The sequence below is a fragment of the Lepidothrix coronata genome, unplaced genomic scaffold (assembly GCF_001604755.1).
Source record: "Lepidothrix coronata isolate B3197 unplaced genomic scaffold, Lepidothrix_coronata-1.0 Scaffold56, whole genome shotgun sequence".
Taxonomy (NCBI): domain Eukaryota; kingdom Metazoa; phylum Chordata; class Aves; order Passeriformes; family Pipridae; genus Lepidothrix; species Lepidothrix coronata.
The window spans coordinates 3,662,083-3,674,217 of record NW_016690236.1 but is presented as its reverse complement, the minus strand read 5'-3'; positions in this window follow the sequence as shown (position 1 = coordinate 3,674,217).

Here is a 12,135-nt window from a genome sequence, read left to right as displayed (position 1 = left end):
TTCATTACCTCCCTTGATCACCCTTTCATGGATTAATCAGTCCATTTGTATTTGTTATTTAATATTGTATTTCTTTGGCAGTTGAGGCTTGGCCAGAATTCAGAGTAAAAACTGTGTAGAGAGTAAGAAGCTCATACTCCAATAATAAAAAAGGTTAAATGTGTTGATTATATGTTTTTCTTTTCTTTTTTTATTTTTTTTCCAGTAAGTGGACCATAATCACCACAGGTGATTTATTACACTGCAGCAGACACATGTGGGATTTCCATCTCAATAGGGCTTCTGCTCCCACATTCAGGAAATGCCGAACAAATATGCAATATCCTGTACTAACACATGCTTTCTCAGGCACAGGGAAAACCAAGAGAGCTGCAGAGCCACATTCAGGCTCCTTACACCGAGAAACTGTTGACACTCCTTTCTGAACTTTCCCCTATGTCTGATTTCACCTGGGGGAAGGCAGGCAGGCAAAAAGATGGCTTCACAGAGGTGCTGAGGGTCAGACAGTGCAGAGAGAGGGTCCAGAGGAAATGACATACAATTTGTTGGGGTTAAAAATATTAGGAAAGGTTGCAGTAAATTCGGATGAATGATAAACACCTCCCATTGCATGGAGAAGGACTAAAATGATCTGTGATACACAAATTATATCCTGTAGCTGTGGAGACAGAGTTGCCTGCACTGAGACATATTGAGTCTCTGCTTTCCAAAGGTTATACATGTGTTCCACCACCTAGCACACATACAGCTACAGAGAAGGAGCTGCCTTTTTGAAAAAAGGATTTTGGGGTTCTGTTTCCTTTTAATCATAGGAAGAGCAATTGATAGCATATAGTATTAAGTGCTACTTCCTCTCCTCCTTTCTTGGCTCCTGCATAATAACTTCAGCTTGCAGTAGGGCAGCATATGGATCAACATTAAATCAAAGGTTCAGCCAAAATAATTTCTAGAGTCAAAAGTTATATCTATGAAAATAAAGAGTGGCAGTGGAAGTGCTGACATAATTATAGCAAAGTAAGCAAATAATTCTATACTTAGAAGTACGTAAACCGATGTTTTAAAAACTACTTCCCTCCCTCTGGGAGACCAGGTTGCAGGGGTTCATATTAAACACAGAAATAGGGACTTTGGAGGCTCAGCTATCATTACTTTTGTGCAGAAACCTGAGTTTCTCTTACTTTAGTTTCATATTTACAGCACCACAGGGTTTATAGTGACACTCAAACCCAAAACAAATATATATGTATTTTTTAATCCCAAACTGAACGGAAAAACAGCATGTATAGAAACTAATAAGGTGTAGCTCAAGTCTAGTGTGAAAATGAACAAATCACAGGCAAGAATTTTTTTTCAAGCTTAGTTTCTGATGTGTTTGCTTTTTCTGATGAAAGCTGACATGTAGAACAGTTTGCTTTTTAAGAGACTGATGGAGCCCCAGGAAGACAGGTGACAGAAGCAAACAAAAACACCAGAAATATCAGATCTACCTGTCCTACTTAAAAGAAATTTTGTCAGAGGGTATGATCATATAGGGGGGGTTTTTGTTTGGTTGGGTTTTTTTGATTATTTTTTAATCTTTTTGGTGAGTTTTTTAGCTTATGAGACAGTGATGGAGGAAAGAGGTTCCGTGTTCATTTTATGATTCAAATTTTGTGTTTCTTTGTTGCACTTCTTAATTAAGGAGGAAAAAATAATGGTATGTTTTGTGAGTGTGGTGAGACAGAGAGACACATACTGTAGACACATGAGTGTGACTGAGTCTAAACTCCTGACACTAAGAAAGCAGAAAAGGTTTTAATGTGGGCCTAACTAATAATAGGAAATGAAGAAGCTGCCTTTTGTTCTGACATCCTTATAAGATGCTTCAGTAATAACTCTTCTTTAGAAAGGCTTCTCTTTCATCCCACAGAGACTTTGACACAAGGCAGAAAGATGTTATTCCTGAAAGCTCTATGTGACTTACTTGAAAATAGACAGAGGAGAGAACAAAGCTTTCTCCTTTAAACTCATAGGGGAATGTTAAGTAGCTTATTACAGATACACAGAACAGAGGGAGAAGAGTGCCTGAAAAGGCCTCTTTACCTGGCCCCAAAGGTTCAGACCCATGGCTTAAGAATTCTTTCTTCCCTCCCTAAATCACAAAAGACTGGCTTAAGATATCAGGAGAATACAGTTTTAATTTAAAAAAGGAGTAAGAATGGTGAAATATTTTCTTGAGATGTCTCTGAGCCATCCTCAGGCTTTCCTTTGCAGCATAAAAGACACATATATGATTATAAAAGGTTGAAGTTCTCAACTTTTTGTGCAATAACAAGAGTTCTGAAAGTGCGACTTAAAACATGTACAACCATTTACTATTACAAGGACCAATAGTTTTGAACATAAGCGGGGAATTTTGAGTATTAATTTGAACGATACAAATATGTCCTCAGAACAACAGATCATTTAGACAGGTACCTGGTAAAGTAAATAAGAACATTACAAAAAAGATTTATTAGTCAATCGCCTGTATCAATAACAATCTCTCTATTTTTTAAGGATTATGTTGTCTGTCATCTCAGAGCTCCAGAAGGAATTAAATAGTACTTCAAAGCAGGGAGGGAGAATTTGGAGAGGAAAAGAAAGATGAGGAAAGGAAAAAACAAATAACTCATTAAAGTGGCTGTTCAAGAAGACATAAATCAGTCCACAAATACAAATGTGAGGCATAGAGGTAGTGCAAGACTTGCTTTAATCCAAATACCATGAGATTTATAGATAGTATTATTTCTCTTGGCCTTAAATGATTTTGATATAAAGCATTAGACCTATACTGGCAAGGACCTGAGTCCTCAGTGTCAGTCACTATTCCAATACAAATGCAACAGCACTTATTATCAAATCTTGTTCATATTTTACTACTATTTAAGAGACTCTAATGTGTTCTTCTCCATATTTATTTAATACTTATTTACTTTAAAAATTTTTTACATCCCTAGTCAGGTCATATCATCATCCCAACTAAAGTACTGTTAAGTCCCACCAAAATTATATTCTAAAACTAATTCATTGTGCAATAGTTGCCCACAAAGTTCTAATATTGGTAACAGCCCCAGTACCTGTCTGCAACATTCGGAAGGTATTTTTGTATTCTTAGCAGTTGTCATGGATGCGGTGACGAATTTCACTTGTAGTAGAGAAGTAGCAATATATATGTTGATATAAACCAGTGATTTAAAAAAAATTGATAGCAAATGTGACTGTTTAAACAGGATTTGAAGGTAAGGTACATTTGATTATTTGCTACATAGGGAAGAGATTCAGACTAAACTGTCAGGAAGTTCAGAAAGGACACCTTTATGTTCTAAACTCCTCAGAGTGGAGTATCATGCTGCTGGATCCCAGACTTGGTCAATGGTTTATGTCTAAAGGATTATATGTGCACAATCAATCCTTTATATTACTTAGCTAAGATTTCAAAGTTTAGCATGCTATCAATTATTTTCTGAGAATCTATTGCAACAAGGAATCTTTCAGCATCAAGGAGCAACCTTGAGAGGCATCTTTGTTCAAGGGGAGATCCTGGTGTGCAGCCTGTTGCCATGCAGGAGAGCTCAACGGGCCCTGGGCTTTACACTGTATATATAGAGTAAGATAGTTGATTTACAGTCATATTTGCATACTAGCTATGCTTTGGGATGGTGCATGCTCAGCTAGCCCTTAGACATTGAAGAAGACTTATGGCCCTTAGCTATTGAGCAAGATTCAAGACCCTTAACTATTGTTTGTTATCTGTAAGCCAGATGCAGCCATTACAACCACTACTAGTGGTTTTTGCTCAAGGAGATAAAGGTGGGCAGGAGGATCACATGGCCACACCAGTGCTACTGAATTCTCAAGCAACATACTTATGATCCAAGCTGACCCCCTCCAGGGATCCCCACCCCCAGTGCATCTTGTGTGATTTGCACTGTCCAGCATTTATTACCAAGAAAACACCGAATGAAATGGGAAGGAGGGGTCTCTTGGTTCAGTGAAATGTTTGGTCTTAGAATAAACACATAAAGTTTTAAATTCTTTTTGAGTGGATGAAAGGGTTACATCCTGCTCCCTTATGTCACGCGTACACACAATGTCAGTATCTCCTGTTCAAAATGAATCTAGAGAATCCATACTGCTGTGTCTAAACATATTCCAAGACAAACCAAGCCATTGTAGTTGCTGAATTACAAGCAACTTGTGTTCAGAGATCCTGTGGTTGGTATGCTAAATGGATTAATTATTCCCATGGATTATATTGATCCACATGGCCTCCCTGATATCTCTCTCTCTGAAACAAAAAAATTATATATACTCCTACTTTAGAAGGATATAATGTTGGCTGAATTTATTAAGGTAATTATTAATATTCTCTTTAGAAAGAAGAGGTTCAACTTTTCTATAATGTGAAAATATCTTTCTTTAAAACTTTAATTAATCTGACGAAAGAATTTTGACTTTTCAGATCCAGGATGCATCGCGTGCTTGCTGTCTATATCCTGACATAGGTTTGTCATTGATAATAACCTCTTACCTGACCTCTACTCTGAAATCCCTCTACCACTCTCACACAAAACTTTTACAAACAAGTTACATGGCTTTTGAGCCCAGGATGTCTCACGGTTTTGTATGGATCATGCCAAGTTTTTCTTTAAGGCAGTTTTTAGTCCATTTCTTTTATAGCGGAAGTGGAGCTGAGACCAAAGTATTAAATTTATTTTCCTCTCCAGTGTCATTTCACAATTGCCCAGGTTTCTGTTTTCTGTTTATAGAGCTTATTCTCTGAGCTCCAGTGCCCTGGAGGCCATCTGTGTGTTCACAGACAGCTGGTTAATCATTCCATTCAGCCAGCTCAGTTTTAATGGTCCTCGCTTCACCATATCTAAGGATCTGCCTCGGTGCAGCCTTACCTTGCCAAAGGAACGTAGCCATGTTGTCATGTTATTTCAGCAAATGCAACTGTGGGAAACTGCACTCTTCAGCAGCAGCAGCAGCAGCATGAAAGCATATTGAAAAGCCTGGCAGAGCCAAGGTTTAAATGTAAAGCCACACGGCGATTTTAAAAACCTCAGGATATCTGTACAATGGTGAGTCCTTGTCTTCATCCCTCTTTGGTAAGGAGTTCAGACCCAACCTTCAACTCACAGCTAATTGTTGTGCATGGGAGGCCCTCTCAAAGGGTTAGCTAGTTGTTTTGCACAACAGGCACGTTACAGACAGCATCAAAGGGCCAGCCCATTAAAAAAAAAAAATTGTGTAAAGAAAAGGCACTTAACCCCTGAAACAGGCCACTCTGCTGAGACTTGGCACCAGGAAAAGTACCCCTAATGCCATATTCTGACAGTCTGAAGGGGGAACACAGGCTCAGAGAGAAAACTGTAGCAAAATCAAACCGAAAACTGAAACTGCAGCTCAGTAAGCAGCCAATGCCCTAAATCGTTTCCATAAGGTAAACTGTGGGAAAACATTATAAGCTGTAGAATAAAGAAACTCAATGCAACCAGTAGAGAACAAACTCTATTCAGCCCAGCCTACAGCTTTACTTCTTTCCGATCCTCAGCAAGCTGTTTATTCAGCCATCAATCTGAGACTGCTCTGCACAGGTAGAGAGTATTCCTCTCTAGGCTGCAAAATTTGACCCTTTTTCGGCTGCAGGTTAGTTCCAGAGGATTGCTCCCTGATGTTATCCGAACCCCTAAAATAATGCTAGTAACAGATCGCTAGTTTTAGCACGTTCTCTCCATTCCTCCAGTGATGCTAATGGTTTTCTTCCTAGTGAAATCTGAAATTCCTTCTGAAGTGCATGCAGGTCAGCAGTCTAAGTAGCAGCAATGAGAAAAAGCCAATGCTTAAAAATGAAATAGAGGGACAATAATGAAAGCAAACCTTTATCCTGTCTAGCAAAACATACTAAGAATTTTTAAAAAGGACAACAAATACTCTGCTCTGTTTTCTTCTGCCAGAAAGAGGCCTTTTTGTTTCCTGAAAAAAGTATGCAGCAGGGAAAGAAAACCAAAAAACCAATAATCACAATTAGTCTTTAAAGAAACAATAGTAAACTAATGTATGTATGCAACAAAACAGGTCACAGCACTGCAATCTCTTGGGCATATCTGGAAAGCAAGAAAACATCCACACAAGACACCTCTCCTTTCCACTGTACACTAAGGACTAGCCATGGGGGTGACAAGGACAGCTCATAAAGCTATAATAATGGCATTACACCAACTTTAAGTTCTCAGATTTTCTTCTCCTTAGAGGCATGCCAGTGCACTCAGTGTAGAAGATGGATAGTAAAACACAAAATCACAAAATAATCAAGATAGGAAAAGACCTTCAAGATCATATATTCCAACTGTCAACTCAGCACCATCATAATCACCCCTAAACCACACAACTTGAGTAACTCTTGAGTAACAGTATTTGGACACACATATCATCAATACTGCAGTATTTCTGACAATGGTTTGACTATCATGATGACCATCAGCCTGTCAAAGACAAATCACTTTCTGCCTTCCCTCATACCCATTTTGACATAATTATTTTTATGTTAATTTGATATTAATCCTGATTTTGATTTGGAATCCTGTTCTATAATTAGCTTCACCTAGGTATATACAGATTAAAGTTTCATTTACTGGAAATAGACCAAATTTTACATTCCTAGGAATACAAATCTAGTAATTGTTCTGTGAATTGAATTCCCTTAACAGTACTGAATCCATTAGGAGGTGCATAAGAGTTGTGCCACTTAGAAGTCAGTAGCAAAGCCAGGGAAATCTCATACTTAAAATTTGGTAATTGTAAACGTATTTCAATGCTTCTTTCATCTCTGTCTGGCAGTTATCTGAGATCAAGGAAAATCTGTGTGCAACAAATACCAGCTTCTTGCATGAGGAAAGAGATGGCCAATAATATCTCAGTTAATCTGAACATTATCTTTGGATCATCTTTCCTGTACTAGTTTATACTGCATTTTTTTCTCTCTCAGTGAATAATAACTGAGAACAAAAAATGAGGAAAAAATACACTGAAAATTGCCAAGTAGGATCCTTCTTTGACATCAATCACTTGTTACCAGTGGAAAATATTGTTGTTTCTTGGATCTGATCCATTATGAATTGAAGGTATTACTTTGAACACCTGGTCTGAAAAATGAATGCAGCAGACAAAGTTAGCAGACACTAGCTATGTAATCTGTACTCTGCTTTCAAGTACATAGGTGACTGTAGACCACCATCAAGATAAATCAGAGAAAGACTGGGCTGTTCAATAGAAAACTGCTTATTTCTTTACTTGGAGTAAGGTTAATTTTGCAAATGAACCCTCTGGAACAGCACACCGGAACCTCCTCCTCCTCTCAGTTCTGCTATTTGCAATTTTTTTGTTTTAACACTCTGGTAACTTGTTTTGGCATCCCTTTCCATGCAAAATAAACCTTGCTTTAAATTAACAAGAATGAAGTCTAAAGTTGAAAATGCATTATATATTTTTGGATACAGCATCAAACACCAAGGGACACAGTCTGCAAAATGTTGATGTAGCAACTGTGTGAAAGACCATAACATTATTGCAATGTATAGGAGTCAGTAAAGCGATTGACCGGTTGCTACTGGAGGTCTCTATTAGGCAGCTAAAATGCTGTGAAGGAATCATGGATTTTATGTCTCAGAATGTCTCTAAGAGCAGGAAATTTTTGCTAAGTAGCTTTATTTTTTGTTGCATTTGTAGAGATCTTTTCTTGGTATATATTCTTTGTTCTCTACTATTTAACATCATTATCAGTCTCCTGGAAGGAAGAGACCTGGATATGGTGATATTCTGGAGACGCGAACATTTCATTTCCACTTTTAGTTCACTTCAGCAAGGCCAAATGTAAAGTCAGACATGGTAACAGCAAAAATCCTCCATGCTCCTATAGTCTGTTCTGTCAGATAGTGACACTAAAAGATTAAAGAGCTACAGCGACTAATAGGCTGCATGTGAGCTTTTAATATGATGCTCCATCCAATGGAATAGCACAACCCTTTAGATGTAAAAGTAGGTGAATACCAAATAAGAGCACACCTACCTAACATAAGTTTGATTGCTATCGTGTCTAGTCTTATATCCTCAGATCAAGAAAAATGTTGAAAAGGAGTTACCAAAGGAACAGAGAATGACTGGAGGATGAAAAATATGTACAGACCAAAAGTCTCCAAGCGCTAAGTGTATTTATCTCAAAGAGAAGCAAAGCCGTGCGTTGATCACAACCTGTACATGGATACACAGAGAACAGAGCACCTCACTCTAGCAGATGTAGGTTAACACACTTCAATGGCTAGAAAGTAAAACCAGACAATTTCAACCTAGAAAGTGGATAACATCTGAAAGTAATTAATGACGAGGTTTCTAAGAATTGTGGAAAGGTTTTTATTCAATACCGGTCATTGTTTTTTTCAAAAGGTGTGCTCTAGTTCAAATGTAGCTTTCTAGGTTTCGACAGAAATGAATACTGCCAGGTCCTACAGTATTGTTATGAAAAAGATTAGATTAGATAATCACAGTGGGTTTTGGAAGCCTTTAAACATATTAAACCTACCATGAAGAGTTTAAGATTATTTATGACAGGATAGCATAGACAGCATGGAATAGGATGAACAATACAGAAACTTTTCTTTAGGAAAGAGAAATTACTTTAGTGAACTACAGAAATAGTTTGTGTCATCATTAACAATCAGAACAGATGTAGGGCAGATAACCTCCATCATTAAGGGCACGTGTCTATGAAATATTCCTGGAAGGGGATTGTTCTTATTAAAATAGTTATCTACTGGACTCGTACAATGAGGTTCAACATTTTAATGTGCAGCCAGTGTATTATCATGCTCTGCTGCTGAAAAGTGCTGGTGTGCACAGTAATGTCAATAGGTAACCAACCATGATACAGGAGCTGCCCTCACCCATCTTAGTATAGGAATCCGCACAGATGGCTCTAACCAGTGTTTTCTGCTCCTTAATGTATGTCAGCTTTTCAGTGTAATAAGACACATTAATCGGTTGAAGACATCTTTGAAATTTCTGACTTTTAGAACACAAAAATTAAATCCTGGTAAATAGAGTCAAGACTGTAGCATTTGCAACGCACTCCTCTCAAATTCAGTTTTTACAGAACTCAAAAAGGACAACTGTATTGCCTGCATCCCAGTACTCTGCATCAGTCTTATTTGAAATCCACGTCAGAACAACACTATGTAAGCAATATCAAACTAAATAGTATCAAAATCATAAATCTAAGTGAAGTCATCAATTAAGAAATATGAGGAATGTTAGAGGTAAATTCCTACAGAACCCTAAAAGTTGAGTTCCCAAAGGACTATGTACAAGCTCCCTAAAATCTTCCATTCTGACTGCTCAAGAGGAGCACAATGATAAAGAATTTTTTATCAAGAAGCCTTGCTATGAAGTAATGAAACCTATGCTCTTTTTCCTCCTTAGCTCCTCTTTCTCCCTTCCTAAGAATATTGACAATTTTCATAAACATTTTTAAATAAGTCAAAAGAAACTTCTTCCCTCTGGAAATTGGAAATTAAGTATTTTATTTGTGGTGTGACTTGAAATGTTCTCTCATTTTATTAAATAAATGTAAAAAATATGTACATCATCTTATGGGATCTGCAGTCTCTGTGTCCATTTATTCCTATCATCCAGACTCTATCAAAGAAAGAGGAAAGCAAAGAGCAAGCAAAGAAAGAGGAAAGTACAGGAAAAAAAGAATGGACCAGCAGTCCCCCTATCATTTAACAGCATCTACCCTAGAATACATTTGATATAGACTCCTGGTTGAGAATTTCTATAGATGTATCATTCTTACATATTTTGTCTTTCTCAGAAAGTAGATAAAAACCTGACATATAACTTGATTTTTAGGTCTACGGTTACTTTTTGGTGTCCCTTCCAACAGTTAATGAGAAGAACTTTGTTCGCAAATGTTATAAATAATGTAAACAAGAGCTCATTCCTATTTCTTACCTTATCTGCATTGGGATTAGAAGCATATTCCATTACTATTAGCAGCTACTGTTTACAGAAAGATTTGCCTGCATTCAGTACAAGTTTAAAACAAGTTTTGATGTTTATCTCTACTCAGTCCATCATCAATCTACTTCAAAGGCACTTTGCTAGACTAGAGACAAAGCTATAAACCCTTTCTTGCGTGCCCATGTCCTCTAGATAGTTACCTAGCCTTCAATTAAATATCAAGGCCGTGTAATTTAATCTTGTAATAGATTTCTGAACAACTGAATAAGTTTCAATCTTTTTTCATTTCATTTTTGCATACTCATCTTCCTGAATGAATAGTCCATGCCCAAGTATGGAGGAAAGAAAAAAAATGCATGAAGAAAAATCTAAACCTGAAATTTAGGAGATTAAGGAGATGCTTAGGCTTCACCTAGGCAAAACACAACACACCTGCTAAAAATCTTTGCATCTTCAGTAACACACACACATACCACCATGAATCTTTTTCTTAGTACCTGTGGCCACTCAGATGAGTTTCACTCCCCAGTTTTATTCTTCAGAACCCACTCCTGCGAGGATATTAACTGTAAAATCTCTAAACTCTTTTATGAACTGGATTTTAGAAACCTGCTCTTATTTTCCTGCAAGAGTATCTTTAACCTAGGTCACTTACTGCATTCTGTTCTCCGTGCAATCCAATGAACAAATTTTGACACAGTTGATGGAAAAGAATGGGGAAAGGATAAAAACACTGGAGGTAAAGGAGATAGAGTCCTGTTTAAGCCGACATTGCTACTGGGAAAAAAAAAAACAAACAAACAACAAACAAAATATTTTAAAAAATTGTACCTGCAACCACCCTTTCCCCACTCATCTGTTAAGACATCTTTCTTTTTTTTCCCCTTTCTCTTCTGAGACAAGCAGGAAAAGGAGGATTTTACTCCCTTTTACCAGATCAAAAATCTCAGACAATGAGAGAGAATTCCAGACCATAGCATAAAATTTGGAGTGATAATATTTTGAACTACCAACACTTAGGAAGATTGCAGAATATAATTATTTTTATTTAAGGACAGACCAGATTAGAATCACTTGTATCTGTGGAAATTGAGTTGTGCCTCCTGAGAATTACCTTTCCTCTTCAGAGGAAGACAATTTCTGACACACTATGTTTGCATCCTTCTTACACTCATTTAGCTAGCTATCAGGGGCAGATGCAAAACTAGTGACTGGTCTTCTCAATATCTTTACATGTGAGACATGACTAGAGTAGGACTGGAACTTTGCCCACAGGAATTTTTTTTGCATTCTTTCTTCTCTGAGTGTTCAAAGGACAGCCAGAAGGAGCCTAGACTTTATTCTCAATGCCTTAACTGCAATCACTACTAAGACCTGACATAAGTATTCCCACAGACTATTATGCCATTGGAAAGAAATTAATTATTTGAGTTTTGGTACAAAACTCTACTGTATACTCTAGATTTAAATAGCATTCATAAAAAATGTACAGACTAAAAGCACTTTGCCAGTAAGTAGTGATGTAGAACATAATGTTAATTAAAATGCATTTGGAAGAATTTAAATGCAAATTAAATTATAAAATTTTTGCAGAATCACCATTTTTCATTCCATCTAACAGTAACCAGGATGATGCAAACACTATGCCTTGAAGGTTTAAGATTAAATTTAAAAATCTGCTGAGAGCTAAAATTGTAAAGTTTGGAGTTTTACCAAATGACTCAGTAGAGCTTACAACAGTGTACTTGCTTTCTGGAATTCCTAGAGCAACCAGGCTTGGTTTTGTTATGTAACAAGCAGATAGCAAGCATTTGTTTCAAAATGTTTTTTAACTCAGGGAGGAGGTACTGCATACCTTTGCAACAAATTTTGTATTTCTAATGACAGAAATGTTATCTATCAAAAAGAAGTTTTCTGAACCTCTTTCATTTTTTCTTAAAATTTAACCTCATGTTGTTACATGGAAATAACAAAAAATATGCCACCTGATCCTTTTCCTTAATTTTTCTTAGAATCTCATTCCAAAAAAATTGAAAGACTTGATAACCATGTAGCGGAATACAAGTACTTTGAATACAGTATTTTCAGTTTAGA